Below are 16,927 nucleotides of genomic sequence, written 5' to 3' on the forward strand. Positions count from 1 at the left end.
ATTCGCGGGGGTTCCTGGAATGGAACCCCCCGTGAATTTGGGGGGAGTACTGTACACCAAAAAGATAATTGCGCTCGGAGAATTTAGCTTTACTGAAGACGACTGCGAACCCAAGGCTTGTTGAGACTGGTAAAATGACTTTTTGTTGTGCAGGAGTTAAGATATGGAACTCCATGATGGGTCAGATACGAAATTGTCGTGAAAGGGCATGTTTAGAAAATTACTTAAGATGCCTTTCTCTAGCCAATAATTTTCCTCTCTGGCAGAGTTGATGAACTATTCATGATCTTTATTATGCAAAGCAATGGTATTATTGTGTAGTCATGATTTCTGAGGATTGTTTGTATGTTTATTTTATCATGTTTTTGTTTTAAAATTGTAAATGGTGTAAACTGTTTAGTTTTAAACGGTATAGAAAAATTTAAAATAATAAGGGATCCTTTGTGTCTATCCCATGCATTTTTGAACTCCGTCACTGTTTTTGCCTCTACCACCTCTCTAGGGAGGGCATTCCAGGTATCCACTACCCTCTCCTGAAGTATTTCCTGAAGTTCCACCTGAGTCTATCACCCCACAGGGCCAGGTCAGGATTAATTTGTCGAGGGCCCCTAAGCACACAAGTACACTGGGCCCCCTGCCCCACCCCACCCCACCATGTGCCCAGGCGGAAACAGGAAGCTGCATCAGAGGGAAGCTTTGGGCAAGCAGCAGCGCTTGCATAATTACAGTTCCTGTTGCTTTGCTTACCCGCGTTGCTTGCTTGTTTTACTTTCCATTGATGGGGGAGGCCACGTTGCCGATCGAGGTGGGGCCCGCATTGCCGATCGGGAGGGGGGCCCGTGTTGCTGATCGATGCTGGAGGGGCCCATCGCCATTTGGAAAAAACAATGTTGATGCCCTCCTTCATCGGGCCCCTCTAACCATTTCGGGCCCTAGGCACATGCCTACTTGGCCTATTGGTTAATCCTGCCCTGCACAGGGCTCCTTTTACTAAGCTGCATTAGCATTTTTAGCGCAAGCAGCATTTTAGTGTGCGCTATACCCAAGCTACGTGACTAGAACAAACGCCAGATCAATGCTGGCGTTAAGGTCTAGCGCTGGCAGCAATTTAGCACGCGCTGTTCCGCGCTTTAAAGCCCTAACGCGGCTTAATAAAAGGAGCCCACAGTCTCATCTTATGCCCTCTAATGTTACCATTTCTCCATCTCTGGAAGAGATTTATTTGTAGATTAATACCCTTTTAATATTTAAATGCCTGTATTATATTATATTATACTATACTATACTATTAATTATTTCTATAGCGCTACCAGATGTATGCAGCCCTGTACAGAGTCGCAAAGAAGACAGTCCCTGCTCAACAGAGCTTACAATTTAAACAGACAGACAGGATGTCATGGATACAGTCAAGGGGGAATGGCTAATCTGCTGACAGGGTTGGAGGGCTGTGGGGTTATGGATTGATTGAAGGCTATATCAAAAAGGTGGGTGTTCAGTCTGCTTTTAAACAAGGGAAGGGAAGGGGCTTGGTGGACAAACTCGGGTAATTTATTCCAGGCCTAGGGGGCAATTAGATGAAAGGAACAAAGTCTGGAATTGGCAGTGGAGGAGAAGGGTAACGCTAAGAGTGACTTATCTGAGGAACGGAGTTTTCTGGGAAGTGTTTAAGGAGAGAGAAGAGAGGAGAGATATTGAGGGGCAGAAGAATAAACACACTTGTAGGTCAGCAATAGGAGCTGTAAAGTGATGCATGTTGGTAACAAAAATCTCATGCACAAATACAGGATGTCCAGGGCGGTACTTGGAGAGACCTCCCTGGAAAGGGACTTGGGAGTTCTGATCGACAAGTCGATGAAGCCGTCCACACAATGTGCGGCGGCAACAAAAAGGGCAAACAGAATGCTAGGAATGATAAAGAAGGGGATCACGAACAGATCGGAGAAGGTTATCATGCCGCTGTACTGGGCCATGGTGTGCCCTCACCTGGAGTACTGTGTCCAGCACTGGTCGCCGTACATGAAGAAGGACACGGTACTACTCAAAAGGGTCCAGAGAAGAGCAACTAAGATGGTTAAGGGGTTGAAAGAGCTGCCTTACAGCGAAAGATTAGAGAAACTGGGCCTCTTTTCCCTCGAACAGAGGAGATCGAGAGGGGACATGATCGAAACATTCAAGGTACTGAAGGGGATAGACTTAGTACATAAGGGCAGGTTGTTCACCCTCTCCAAGGTAGGGAGAACGAGAGGGCACTCTTTAAAGTTGAAAGAGGATAGATTCCGTACAAACGTAAGGAAGTTCTTCTTCACCCAGAGAGTGGTAGAAAACTGGAATGCTCTTCCGGAGTCTGTTATAGGAGAAAACACCCTCCAGGGATTCAAGACAAAGTTGGACACGTTTCTGCTAGACAAGAATGTGCGCTGATAGGGCTAGTCTCAGTTAGGGTGCTGGTCTTAGACCAGAGGGCCACCGCGTGAGCGAACTGCTGGGCATGATGGACCACTGGTCTGACTAAGCAGTGGCAATTCTTATGTTCTTATGAGCTTGAACTGTATGTGAAGGCAGATAGGGAGCCAATGAAGTGACTTAAGGAGAGGGGTGACATGAGTGTAACGAGGGACCTTGGCTTTCTTTTCCACTACCAAGAAATTGAAAGTATTTTGTCACCTCTTTGTCTCCAACTAGGGTTACCATATCTGAAGCTATAAAAACCCAGACACATGGCCCTGTCCCCAGCCCCACCCCCATACAGCCTCGTCACTTCTTTCCCGCTGGATCTGGAGGACCTCCGAGCATACGCAGATGCATGTGATGTCATCCGTGCATTCTCAGAGGCCCTCCAGACGTAGTGGGGCTTTACAAAATCTGGACAAACTGCGGATTTTGGAAAGTTCATCCAGGCACCCAGACATATCCTCTAAAAAAGACATGTCAGGGTTACCAGACATCTGTGAAAACCCGATCTCTAACTACCACTAAAATGTTTATGTTTCCCTTATATAAATTGATGTTGCCAAAATTTGCTTATTTCTGATCTGAAGAAGAAGTGGTTAATCTTTGAAAGCTAATCATAAACTACATTAAGTTAGTAAAATTAAAAAAGGTATTATTTTTTTCCTTTATGTTTTTGTTTTATTTCTACATATGACCGTCAAAAGCGTGCCGGACATTGGTGCACCGATAAAGCTGCCGACAATGGCACGCAGGGACGAATGTGTGCCACCACCTGAAGCCATTATTACCGTTCCCATTAGCACTATGAGGGGGGGGGGAAACCCCCACTACACTGACAAATACTCATGCTCACATTGAAGAGGGGTGTAATGGGAACCCCCTCACTAAACTGACAAATACTCGTGCTCACGTTGAGGGGGTGGGGGGGAACCTCCCAATACATCAAAAAGTCCCACTCTTCTCTCGAACACCGGCGCTTCTGCTCTGACGGACGGTGTGTGGGGGAACCCCCCCTCAACGTGAGTGCGAGTATTTCTCAGTGTACTGGGGGTCCCCCCCAAACCCTCCTCACAGTGCTAACGGGAATGGTAATAATGGCTTCAGGCGGTGCGCATTCATCCCTGTGCACAATTGTTGGCGCATCTATGTCGGAGCGCTTTTGTCCTGCACTCAGACATCGGTGTACCCCTTTTCTCTTAAGTTTTTTTCAATAATTTTGAGAACTGGTGGTTAAAGTAGGCTCCCTCCCCCCATGGCTAGTTTAATAACTGGCTCCCAAAATTTGGGCTCTGTGCCCCCCACCCCAAACTTCCTTTTACCTTTGCTGGAGGACCTAAATAAATAGATCATTGCCGCTCCCCTCTACTAATTTCTGTCTCTGAGCAGCATGCTGTGACTCCCCTGGGCCCTCCCCTCCCCTCCCAAATTGCAGGACTGACTAGGCCCAGAGAGAGAGCTTGTTATAAAGTTACCAGCACACCAATGGATAAAGTATTATGAGCTCAGTCATTGCAAGATTTCAGCATTAACCTATTTTCATACCGTTCACCATTATTTGAAGACAAAGCATACGTTTCTCAATGGCCAGGGAGAGAAAGGAATCAAAAGACAAGAAAAATTGAATGTCATCAGTGTATATATGATACTGGATATTGAGATCATGAAACACTTAACAGAAGAGCATGAAATAAAGATTGAACAATAGGGCTGAGACAGCAGAGCCTGAGATATTCCAGCTTTCAGCAGTGCTGGGGCTGAAGGGAGCTGATCAAACAGACCTAACGGTCAGAAAAATAAGACATGAACCAAGGCACTGCTGTGCCTGGAAATCCAAAGGACTCCAGACACCGCAATAAAACATAGCGATTGAAAGTGTTAAATCCAGAAGATAGATTAAGAAGAACTAGGAAATATTGGGCTCCTTTTACAAAGCTGCGGTAGTGATTCTGCCAGGGCAAATGCATCGAAGCTTAAAGGGTTAAGCCAAGGGAACCTTCGGGACAGCTAGGGAAATCCAAAGTACCATTTTTATTGTATTTTATTTTAATGTATCTGTAATCTATCTTCATTGTAAACCGCTTTGAACCTCACGGTATAGCGGTATATAAGAAATCAAATCAAAATCAAATCAAAAATCACCAGGAGTGGGATCCCTAGGATAGTAAACTTGGGGGTGGGTCAGTAGAGTGGGCAGACCTGATGGGCTATGGCCCTTAGCTGCCATCATCTTTTATGTTTCTATGAAGCCATTGGAGTTGAATGGGCTTCGGTGCAGCATCGCTACTGCAAACTTCGTAAAAAGACTTCCATTGTGAGGAGTGATCCACATTGGTGCACTGAATCCATAGTAGAAAGCAGTATGGAAACATGCATAAATGGACAATATGTGTCTCTGTATAGGGATGCACTCTATAAATGTGATACTGCTGGTGAAGTAAAGGTAGAGCTGGCTGACCACTAGGTGGAGTAAGCATCCACCTAGGGTAGCATAATTCAGCATCTGCTCCTCCTCTCCCCCTACCAAGGTGTTCTGTGGCTTCCCTTCTCTGCCTTGCAACCTGGGCAATGGCACTAGCATTTCAGTCGGCTCACAGACACACAGGTTCTCCTGGCGTCTGGCACGGGGCCTTGAGCATCTGCACGTGCTCAAGGCCTAAGGAGTCCTCCCTCTCTGAACATCTGTTTCCGAAGAGGCGTGGCTCGGTGGGCCTCGAGCATCTGCAGAAGCTCAAGGCTCTACGCCAGATGGGATGAGTGTTTCGTTGGCAAACTGACTGACGTGCTGGTGCTACCACAGAGGTGGTAAGGCAGGGAAGGGAAGCCACTGAACCCTTTGGGAAAAGGAAGGATGGGGAGATACTGGACACCATGGGCGGGGGAGGAGAATCCAGCATAGGCAGGGCTATAGAGTCAGCAGCACTAACTCACACTCCAGCTTCAAAATAAAAATGTACTAGACCAGTGGTTCCCAACCCTGTCCTGGAGGACCACCAGGCTAGCCCTAATGAATATGCATGAGAGAGATTTGCATATAATGGAAGTGACAAGCATGCAAATCTGCTCCATACATATTCATTAGGGCTAGCCTGAAAACCCGATTGGCCTGGTGGTCCTCCAGGACAGGGTTGGGAACCACTGTACTAGACTATAATGCAAATTTTTAATTTTATACTAATATATTTTTTTGTTCAGTTTCTTTGTTCAAACTTCAGATCAATATATGTTGTGGTCTATTAGTCGTAATTTTGTACTTAAAGAAATATCCTGTTTCTGTAATTCATCAAATTTCTCTTAGAGGAAAGGATGAATAGGGGAGATATGATACAGATGTTTAAGTGCATGAAGGTTCTTAATATACAAACAGATCTTTTCCAGAGAGGGAGAAGCAGAGGACACAAATTGAAGTTACATTAGGGAGTTTTTTTCCAGAGTGTGGAGGATGCCTTGAATGCTTGCTCAAGAGAGATAATGGGGACAAAAACTGTGCCAGAATTCAGAAATGTGTGGCTATATGGAAAGCCTTTCAGCGCTATATAAATAGTAGTAGTAGTAGTAGTAGTAGAAGTAATGGTAGTGGTAGTCATAGGAACGGAATCGAGACAAAACTTACCCCTTTTTTATGCTTATTAAGAACTTTATATACTGCATAACAGCCTAAAAGGATCTAAGCGGTTCATATTCATCAAGAAAAGAACTCCATTAAAAATAGAAAAGCAAAGATTAAGAACAAAAGTTAATTTTTTTACCCCCATAAAATATCATAGCAAATATCTCAACAGTAACAATTCTAATAGTAAAACAATAAAACACAGATCACAGTCCCAAACTCTGTTCTAAGTAGAGAAAGCCAATTGGAAAAAAATGTACTTTTAAATCTCTTTTAAAATTTATATATGAGTCTTCTTTTCTCAAGTCTATGGGCAGATTATTCCATAACCGTGGAACTAAATAAAAAAATGCACAATCTCGAGTTGATGCGAGATGTGCCTTTGAAATATGAGGAACAACTACCCTATTGTCATTCGGAGATTGTAATAAACACCCTGGGGGTATAAAATAGCACCAAATTAGAAAATATGAAGGCTGTAACTGGAATAATGCTCTGTGTGCTAACATTAGGATCTTAAATTTGATCCTAAATTCCATTGGTAACCGATGGAATTTTAAATACAAAGGTGTCACATGATCACGAATAAATACCTGGCCTAGTAATCTAATTGCAGTATTCTGCACTGTTTGCAAATGCTTCATCTGTCCTGACCCAATGCCTGCATATACTAAATTACCATAATCTAGTTTTGACAATACAAAGGCATGAATTAATGTGTGCAATGATTTCTCATCCCAAAAATCTCGAATGGCTCTAAGCCAGCGGTTCTCAACCTGTGGGTTGCGACCCCTTTGGGGGGTCGAACAACCCTTTCACAGGAGTTGCCTAAGACCATCGGAAAACACATATTTCTGATGGTCTTAGGCAGTGTTCTTCAACCGCCGGCCCGTGGACCGGTGTTGGTCTGCAGAAATTTTCTGCCGGTCCACAGGGGTGGCACATCCATCGGGCCTAAGACAGCGCTCTTCAGCCGCTGGTCCACGGTGCGATGAACACGGCATCTTCAGGCCAGCTCCGTGAATGCTGCAGTGTACAAAGCCGTGGGAAAAGGCTCCTATGCGCGGCCTGCGCCTGAACCGGAAGCCTTCTCTCTGACATTGCAACGTCAGAGGGAAGGCTTCCAGATGAGGCGCGGAACGTGCGTAAGGAGCCACTGCCCACAGCTTTGTGCAATACAGCACTCAGGAAGCCGGACCGAAGACGCTGCATTGATCGCACAGTGGACCGGCCCAAAGATAACACCAGGGGGCAGACCAGAAGGCAAGGCACACGGAGGGAAAGAGACAACAATGGTAGAGGAAATGTTTTTGGTTGTTTTTTTTAATTTAGTGATTGATTTGTCTGTTCAGGAAGAAATGCATTTGGTTTTTTTTCCTCTGGGGTTGTATTGCTTGCAGAGTCTTGCATCTTAGGGTTTGCTTGTAAATATTAGTACTTTTAGTTTTTGGTCCTGCATTTACATGGGGTTATCTGTTTTCTGGTAGGAACGAATGTTAAAAAGCATACAGTGTGCTTTGTGTATTTTAATTTTGTGGTTAACCATTATGTGTTGTTAATACAATTATATTGTGTGTATATATGAAAAATGAATGGAAAAAATGGTGTTACAATTAGTATTATTATGGAGGCGGGGTCTGGGGCGGAGACTGAGTGGAGATGGGCATGACTTAGCCCAGTATTCTTCAACTGCCGGTCCACAAAATAATTATTTTATTTCCGCCGGTCCATAGGTGTCAAAAGGTTGAAGAACCAAGACACCACTCCTCTATCTGTCTCCAGGCCAGTGTTGAGATGATGTCTATGGTCCTTGTCTCAAATATGGTTTTCTACCCAAGAGCAAGTATGTGTACAGTGTTCCCCCACAAATTTGAGGTTTGCGAATCGCAGACTCCCTCATTCGCAGTCTGCGTGGCAAAGCAGCTACTGATTGGTGTAGCCCGACTTTACTACAGGAAGAGGCGGTCGGAGCAGACTACGAGTGATTTTCTTCACCAAGATAATTTTAGATTCAAGAGACAGAAGCTGTCACCTGAGCAGCAGCTTTGGTTGCAGAAGTACTTACACCTTGAAGAAAAAAGAACAGAAAAATCATAGCGAAGCAATGCCCTATTCCTGGTTGCTGAAGAGCCAAAAAAGCTCTGGAGCTATGAGAAGAGCTATGGCCAGAGACTGAACTGCAAGGAGAATGGAGAGTAACACTGTTCCCATTCCTCAATATTAAAAATGTCATCCCCCATTATATTCCATAGTAGGTAGAAATGGTGGGGCACTGGGCTATGTGTGCTTAACGAAGTAGCGTAGCAGCAGGAGGAGGTGGCAGGAGGCCATTTGCAGCGCTGGAGGTGGGGGAGAAGGGGCACGCTGTCTCCCAAACTGTGTTTTCCCTGGTCCTTGGCTTTCTTCTTGCTTAATTGCTGAATCCATGCTCCGCTCCACCTCCCAGGTCTCAACGCGGCTCCTTGAGCTGGATGCTTATTCCTTGGCCACTGGAGCAAATATCCCAAAGGCACAGTGTGAGTGCACTATGCCCTGCGCTGCTAGAACTTGTTCTTCCCTTTCATCGTGTAATCTCTGAGGCTTCAAACTGTGATTCTTGCTGCTCTTCCAGAGCTTAGGTTGAGCATATGGCAAAGAATCTTGATGTGGACTCTGCAGGCAGAAGGGGGAAGGGGTAAAACGCGGACATGACGGACCTCGCGGTTCTAAACTCGCACGTCCTTAAAAATCTGAGGTCCGTGCCGCTTGTGGTTGGTTTCTGGCTCTGACAGACCTCGGTGACAATTTAGCGCTGACGGCTCCGTCTCAGCATAGGGAGGGAAAAGTATTAGGATCTGTCAGCGCTACCATGTCACCGAGGTCTGTCAGAGCCGATTTACTGGGGCTGCAGGAAACCAGTTTAAAGGATTCGTTTTAGAGCCCGCTCCAGCACTAGCACTAGTCTCTGGCTCTGACAGACCTCGGTGACATTTTAGCGCTGACGGATCCTAATACTTTTCCCTCCCTATGCCGAGACAGATCCGTCAGCGCTAAATTGTCACCGAGGTCTGTCAGAGCCAGAAACCAACTACAAGCGGCACGGACCTCAGATTTTTAAGGACGTGCGGGTTTAGATCCGCGAGGTCCGTCAGGTCCGTGAGGTCTGCGTTATACCCCTTCCCGGCAGAAGGTGGCCATTGGTCTGGAATCTATGAGTGCTACGGGCTAGGGAGAGCAGAGCAGGAAAATAATCCAAGCATGTGGTTAATGGGAAGTCACAAATTGAAGATGAGTTAAATCTAGGATCACCAGATTTTCCATCCGGCCCCCAGGCCCACCCATCCCACTCCCAAGACCGCCCCAGCTCCGCCTCCAATCCCAGCCCCCGCTGCCTGTTCTCGTCAGGCAGCACTTTCGCGCATGCACGGAAGCCCTCCTGCACGAAGGAAAGCTTTTCAAAATCCCGAACAAAGTGCCGGGTTTTGAAAAGCCGCCTGGACATGTCCTCAAAAGGAGGACATGTCCGGAGAAATCCAGATGTATGGTAACCCTAGTTAAATCTATAAACAAAAGGAAGTATCACTTGTAGAGAAGAGTAAGAAGTGGGAATCAGTAAGGGGATGGGTGAGCCGAACCGGCATGGAATGGCAACTAGCTAGGGGAAAGTTTATTGGAGCTTACTGAGGGAAATAGAAGGTTGGGTCAAGGGAAAATGAGAAACAGAATAGGCTAAAAAGATTTAGGGAGTGGAGTGGGCAGAGTTATTCAATTCCTTGCCCCCAAATATAAAATATCAAATTATGCCTATGCAAAGGGAGAAAAATTAAAAAAAAAAAATGCAGAAGGAAGAGTGAGGGGGAAGAAGAACTTCAGAGAAAATGGAAAAAATTGGGGGAAGTAGAGTGTGATGTAGATGGGCTGAAGGAAGAGATGGACTGGTTGAATGGCTTGAATGGAGAGAGAGAGAGAATGTATGATGCTAACAAGTTGCCAGGAGGAGGAGAGAATGTTCGAATCCTAGCTTTTGATTTATCCACATTAATTGCACCGTTCTTGACACTTAGGGCTCCTTTTACGAAGGTGCGTTAGGGCCTTAACGTGCAGAATAGCGCGTGCTAAAATGCCGTGTGCGCTAGCCGCTACCGCTTCCTCTTGATCAGGCGGTAGTTTTTTGGCTAGCGCGCGCTAATCCGGTGCGTGCATTAAAAACGCTAGCGCACCTTCGTAAAAGGAGCCTTTAGATGCAGACTGGTCATTCACTACCAGAAACATTTTGTTTTTCCTTTTTTTTTTTTTTTTAAAATTCTTTTCTGGGTGAGGGGAAATTTGTTGTGAGCTATGAGTTCAGCACCCCCAGTCGTTTTGAAAAGTTGGCTCCTATGCTTGTGGCGGACAGTGTGAATCCACCAAAAACTTACTGTATTGACATATAGGTGACACCTGCAGGCATAAGAGCTACTGGGGAGATATACAGTAGGTTGTGGGTGAGTTTTGGAGAGCTCAGCATGCAATGTAAAGGGGTTATGGTGAGATATGTACCTGAGACTAGAGAATAACACGGTGACAAAATTCATCACCGTTCCCGTCCCCGCGGGAAACCATCTTCATGTCATTCTTTAAGGAGAAAGGGAAGAATCAGAGTATGAATGGCCACAACCACTGCCCCGCAAGCTTTGCTTTGAAGAATGTTGGTGTAGAAGGATTGAGGTTGAGATAGACACTACAGAATGACAGTCTCTGGTATCCAGAGCAGATATTGTGATGTCATAATGCCTCATTCCACCAGTGCCTAAGAGCCAATCACATCAGTGATGTCACAATGGCTTCATTATCCTTGGCTCACATAAGAATCAGAGTATGAATGGCCACAACCACTGACCCGCAAGCTTTGCTTTGAAGAATGCTGGTGTAGAAGGACTGAGGTTGAAATAGACACTAGAAAATGACAAGGGATTATTTCCCGCGGTTATCTGCGGGGACGGGAATGGTGATGAATTTTGTCACCGTGTCATTCTCTACCTGAGACCTTTTATGTGAAGTTCACTACAGGGCCTTCTAAGGTTCTGGCGCCAGTAGTGATTTGTGAAGTGGAATGAGAGCCTGAGAAGCATGGTGGGTCTGGAAAGTATGCATGTGAAGCAGTGGAACCGATACCCCTGACGCAGCGAGACAAAGCGAAACGGAGGGTTCCCCGTTGGGTTTATTGGCTGCAAGGCCCGGGAGGTGAAGTTTTGGACTGAGAAGTGCCTGGATGCCAGTAGCAGCTAAGTGGGTTTTTTTCTTTTTTATCTGCCTCCTTTGCAATATCCTGGACCGTTGTGCTGCAGTGCTCACTTACCCACAATATCACGATTTGGGGCGGTGTACCCCGGCGTGCTGTTTGATATCACTCTGCAGGCTATCACAGTGCTTTTTTCTATACTTTTTGTTCATAGGCAGGAGTGTTTATTTTGAAGAAGTGGAGTTTTTTTTTTCCAGATGAAGCAGAACTGAGGCCTTTTCTCCACTTCTTTTTTCTTTTTGTTTTCTTCCTGCTGTTCTATGTTGTGCTGTGTGGATGATCTGTGTGTGTGATTAAGGCCTTTTAGTGTTGCAGAGTGTGTATCTATTTCGGTGTAGGGTTCTGATTTGAGTGGAATCTTTGAGTTAACTGTCCCTGGTCCCTAGGTGAAGTGTTTAGCCTTCTAAGGTACCCCACTGTTCTACTGGAATGTCTGTGTGGCCAGTGTGCTATGAATGCTGGCCCCTTTTAAGTCCCAACGGCTGGGTTTTGTGCATTTCTCATTTAGATTTTTTTTTTTTTTTTTTTCAAATATGGTTCAAAAAGATCACCTCAACTCCCTAGTAAAAAAATGTTTCTTCAGCCTTCACATGCTGAAGAAAGTGAGAACCTGTTTCCATCAAAAACACTTTGCCCTCCTTGTCCAATCCACCATCCTTTCCAGACTGGACTACTGCAACGCTATCTACCTAAGCCTAACAAAGAAAAACCTTCAAAGACTCCAGCAGATTTAGAATGCCGCTGCTAAGCTTATCTTCACAAAAAGCAAATTCGACCACGTCTCACCGCTTTTGTCCAAGCTCCACTGGCTTCCGATAATCTTCAGAGTCCACTTCAAATGTGCCTGCCTCACTTTCAAGATCCTACACGGCATCCTCCCTCCCTTCATTCCTCTTTCTTGGAACTCCTCTAACCCCAATTCCGCCAGATCCACCCAAAAACTGAAACTTTCCTTTCCCTCTCTAAAAGGCGTTTCCCTTGTAGGAAAACTAGGTTCTTCCCTCCCTTTCAGAATCACTAAGCTCTGGAACAACCTCACCTCCCCTCTTAGGAATCTGAGCTCCCTCCAACTCTTCCGTAAACATCTGAAAACCTGGTTATTCTCAAAAATGTAACTCTTCCTCCCCCTCTGGTTATTCTAGTTCTCAAAATTTTTCTCTTCATTTTGCCTCTTCCCCCCACTGGAGTTCCTCTCTACCCTAACTCTTGTTAACTGTGTCGAGCTTTCTACCCTAACTCTTGTTAACCGTGTCGATCTTTACGAATGTAGAGATGATGCGGTATACAAACCTAAGATTTAGATTAGATTAGATTAGGTTAGGTTAGATTAGATGCACTGAGACAAGCATCTAGGAAAAAAAAAAAAGACATTTTTTCTGGTTTGAAAATGGCTATTTTCTGTCTTGGATTTTTGGACGTTTTTCTCAAAATGTGCCAAATCAGATTTAGATGTCATATTGAAAATGCCCCTCCACACTGCCACCAAAATTATAAAACTATTCTTCCAATATTGTATCAGCGATAACTGCCTACCTGTAAGTATTATGGCAAATTCTGACAGCCTTATTTGTGATGTTAGTATTTGATTACGAAGGCTTGTAATCTGCATGGAGTGGCAGGTGCAGCTCTGGTTGTCATGTTAGATGGACTGTGCAGGACTTCTATCTGCTGTCATTTACAATGTTTCTGAATGCAGCAAACTTCCAGTTAAGATGTTCAGTCCTGATGGTATTGATCAAAGCAGAGAGCTGTATACAGGTTATGTGAATGCTCCTTCCGCCGGCGCGTTTCGCAACTAATGGCAAGAAGCCCAAACATTTCACTCATCATTTTGCCTCATCTAATACATTTTGAAACACTTAAGCATCACTGCGCCATAGGAAACTGTGGGAAACACATGAGATTTCCAAAGCATAAGAAAAGACAACTTGAACTCCATGGAAGATCCTCCTTTCTTCATAGTTCGTAGTTTATTAAAATTTTGATTAAACACTTATCATTGCATTCGAAGTGTTGTACAATAAAAAGCTATAAATATAGATGGAGAAACAAACAACAAATAGACAAAATCTTTATACGACAGACTGACTTGATTGGGAAAGGGCATTGTAAAGAAAAGGGAAAAAGGGAGAACTACAATTTCTAAGTAAAGAAAATGCAAAAGAATAAAAAAAAAATCAATGGGATATGAAAAGGTAGGGATTGGTTTCAGGAATAAAAGAAAGGTAAGCTCAATCGTAGGCATCTTTCCCTTGTAAGTATGTTTTTTTTTCTGTTTTAAAGAAACGAGCTTAGAGTAATGAAATGCCACACATGAGCCTTATCTGTGCACAGGTATATTGATATTGTAGGAATTCTGATTAAGATGCAAGCAAACTGCTATTTATTTATTTATTTTTTTAAATGTTGGATTAATTCAACCCAGGAATGGCTGTAACATAATAGTTTTCCCCTAGATTGTTATAACCCCTCCTCAGTATTTTTGTGCATGCTCTCAGTCAAAAAGCCAAGAAGAGAGCTTTGTCAGCTCATAGCTCAGACCCCACACTTGGATCTTATCCTAAAAGAAATCAAGCAGGAAATATGTTTGCTTTTTTAGCTGCAGGATTAATCCTGCTATGGCAAAAGTCATAACAGCATCCTGTACTCAGTGGGATCAGGTGCTCAATCCTCATATTTTGTAGATTCTCAGTCTAGGTTTCAGGGCCAAAAAGAGGACTGCTTCATAGCGCTGACATTGCACATGAATCTTAGAAAAAAAAAAAAGCCCAGAGCACCCTTTATAGAATAGGGCATAGTGTGAATTTTTCCCAACATCTCACATTGAAGGGCAAATTCTATAAGAAACGGCCAAATGTTAGGCGCTTCTATAGGCACCGTTCAGCGCAATTCAAGCACAATTGGGTGCTGTTTAGTGAATCACGCTGAGCGGCACCTATTTTGGAGTCGCCCAATAAATAGGCCAGCTCTAGGCACAACTAAAAGTTAGGCGCCCATGTGAGCGCTTAAGCAGGCTTAAGAGCAGTGATTCTGTAAGAAGGCGCCTAAAACGTAGGCCTAACATGCACAGCGCCTATTTTTTTTTTTTTTAAGGCTGCCTAAATTTGTAGAGGCGCCTTGTTACAGAATCACGCTTTCTTGATAGGCGCCTATGTTTCAATCAGTGCTGATGAAAAAGCTTAATTGAGCTTGGTGTTCAATTTAGATAGGCACCTCTCTAGTTGGGCACCTCCGAAATAGGTGTCTAACTTTAGACGCTGGCTATAGAATTTGGGCCTGAGTGCTATTTACTGAATCTGGCCCATAGTACTTTATGATGCCCTGCTGGATCTGGAAGCTGTGTTAGAGGCTATGTAGAACATGAATCTGTGCCATAATATAGTGTTTTTTCGGTTCATAGACAGTGGCGCGCAAGACGCCAGCACGCTGACAATCCAGCACCAACAATTTGGCGCAAGACAGAAGCGCGCGGGGGAAAAAGTAATTTTTAAAGAGGTCTGACGGGGGGTTTGAGGTGGCAATCCCCCCCACACTTTATTGGTTAGTGTTCACGCTGCTGTTGGAGGGGGGGGGTTCAGGGGGTTGGAAACCTCCATTATAGCGAAAATGGAACTTTTTCTGATTTTTTTGGAAAAGTTCCGTTTTCTCTATAATGTGGGGGGTTTCACCCCCAGCTCCCCGCAACGGCAGCGCGAACATTAACCAATAAAGTGGGGGGGTTGCCACCGCAAACCCCCAGTCGGAGCTCTTTAAAAATTACTTTTTCCCCTGCGCGCTTCTGTCTTGTGCCGAATTGTCAGCGCTGGATTGTCGGTGCGCTGGCGTCTGGCGCGCGATTATCCCATCACCGTTTTTTCATATCAATATTTTTGAATGCTCATTATACTGTAACCTTTAACCCTTGGCCATAAATTAATTAAATAGCTGTTCTCTAGGGTCACTGTCCTTGCACAGTGGGATTTTATAGATATACATCTACTGACTTTTCCTCTGTGCTGTGCAGAATGCAGTCCCTTCCTCCTTCGTTGGGCCTGGCCAGTGTTGGTTAGGGAGGGTTTATCAGTTGGTGAGGTATATTCTCCACCTGAAGTGTGTGTTTAATATATTGTTTACCTTATGAATAAAAACAAATTGTTTGGGGTATGATCCCAAAGACTGGTCATGTTCTTGAGATGGTCTTTTGGGGAAGGGATTTGAGGAGAAAGTTGCGAATTGGGGGAAAAAATAGTCTGAGTCAGGCCTGGTTGGCATAGTTGGGTTGGAGGGAGAGAAGAGGTGCCACTAGACACCCGCTCCTCTCATCCCACCCTTCTATGCTGACCTGGAACTGACCTTAATTTTCCAGAACTAAAATGCACCCCTTCAATTTTAAGAAGTGATGTGGGGGTTCTTTATGACCACATTTAAATATGGTCTGTGCTAATGGTTTCCATTCAGACACTAAAACTGTTAGAGCATTTGGCACTCAATAACATGCATGCTTAGTCCCCTGTTATTGCCACTAGCTGTGAGCTTTGGGTCTTGAGGCGGCCATGTGGTTATCTACTCAGGGGATATGTGAGGTTCATTATTCTGATACCAAGGCTGCAGACTTTTCTGTGGTAGGGCCATTGTTATGGAATACACTTCCAGGAGTACTAGGGTTATGTAGTAGAAAAGTAAACTTTAAGATAATGTAAATTAAGGAACAAAACAAAGAGAAAAAAGGTTCCAACCTCAACTGCGGCTCATTGCAGTGGCGATTTTTGACGTCGCTGATACTTTGCTGCTACTCTACAATTTTTTGTGACTTTTCTTGTTATCCCCTTTTTTTACCATGGACCCCTGACGAAGGTTTGTCCGAAACACGGACCGTGTCGGATCCCTTGATTGGTAAAATGGTTTGCATATAATTATTTTGTCAATGTAAATTAAGGAACACAGACGCTGTAAGCTACAGGGGATGGCTGAGAATGTTGGGCCAATCAGGAGCCCAGTAGAAGAAAAAAAAACCCAATGCTGAAGGGGAAGCTGGCCAATCAAGGGACAAGGCAGGCATGCTAGAAGAGGGGGCCAATGGGAGAGGAGACAGCAGCCAGCCAACCACTCTGACCGGCGTGAAATTTGAGCAAATTGAAGAAAGAAGGAGAGTTACTGCTCAACAACAAGCCTGCACCGATTGGACCCCAGGGAGGAGAAGAACCCCAAGGGAGACTGAGAAGAAGAACATAACACCCCAGGATGTAAGAGAGTGGAGCCATGCTGCAGGAGTGAGGAAGAAACAGGCTGACCGGAGGAAACGCAGACAAGCCTGGGCTAGAGCAGAGCTGCAGGAGGAGGTGAACAGCTGAGAAACCAATTGGTTGCAGGGAGCCTACTAGAAGAGGTGAGCCCTAGGGGACACTGAAGTGGGAGAGCCTAGTTAGAAGAGGGGGCAGGAGGAAAGACCTGCATGAAAAGAGAAGAGAAAGAGAGAGCTGCCTAAAGAGGGAGAGCATGAGTAGGGGAGGTCCTGGCAGCAGAAGCCCGCAGTTCAGGAGAGACAGAGAGCAAGATGCTGGGAGCAGAGAACAGAACCACGTAAGGGACCCCTGCGAGAAGTAGAAAAGAAGGCACAAGTGAGCCCCAAA

At 44.9% G+C, this 16,927-nt stretch overlaps 1 protein-coding gene across 2 annotated transcripts in view; it reads left to right on the top strand.

The window, feature by feature from the left end:
- The window catches only part of LOC117346711 (ADAMTS-like protein 2), a 114,205-nt gene that overhangs the window by 7,015 nt on the left and 90,263 nt on the right, over positions 1 to 16,927 (top strand). The window contains exon 1 of one of the 2 annotated variants that reach the window (XM_033916732.1): positions 16,616 to 16,683. The exons of the other annotated variant lie outside the window; for it this stretch is intronic. The gene's annotated coding sequence lies outside the window, so the exon portion shown is untranslated. Of the gene's footprint in view, positions 1 to 16,615; positions 16,684 to 16,927 lie in introns of those variants that run through there. 2 annotated transcript variants of the gene reach the window in all.

Source organism: Geotrypetes seraphini, chromosome 12 (assembly GCF_902459505.1).
Source record: "Geotrypetes seraphini chromosome 12, aGeoSer1.1, whole genome shotgun sequence".
Taxonomy (NCBI): domain Eukaryota; kingdom Metazoa; phylum Chordata; class Amphibia; order Gymnophiona; family Dermophiidae; genus Geotrypetes; species Geotrypetes seraphini.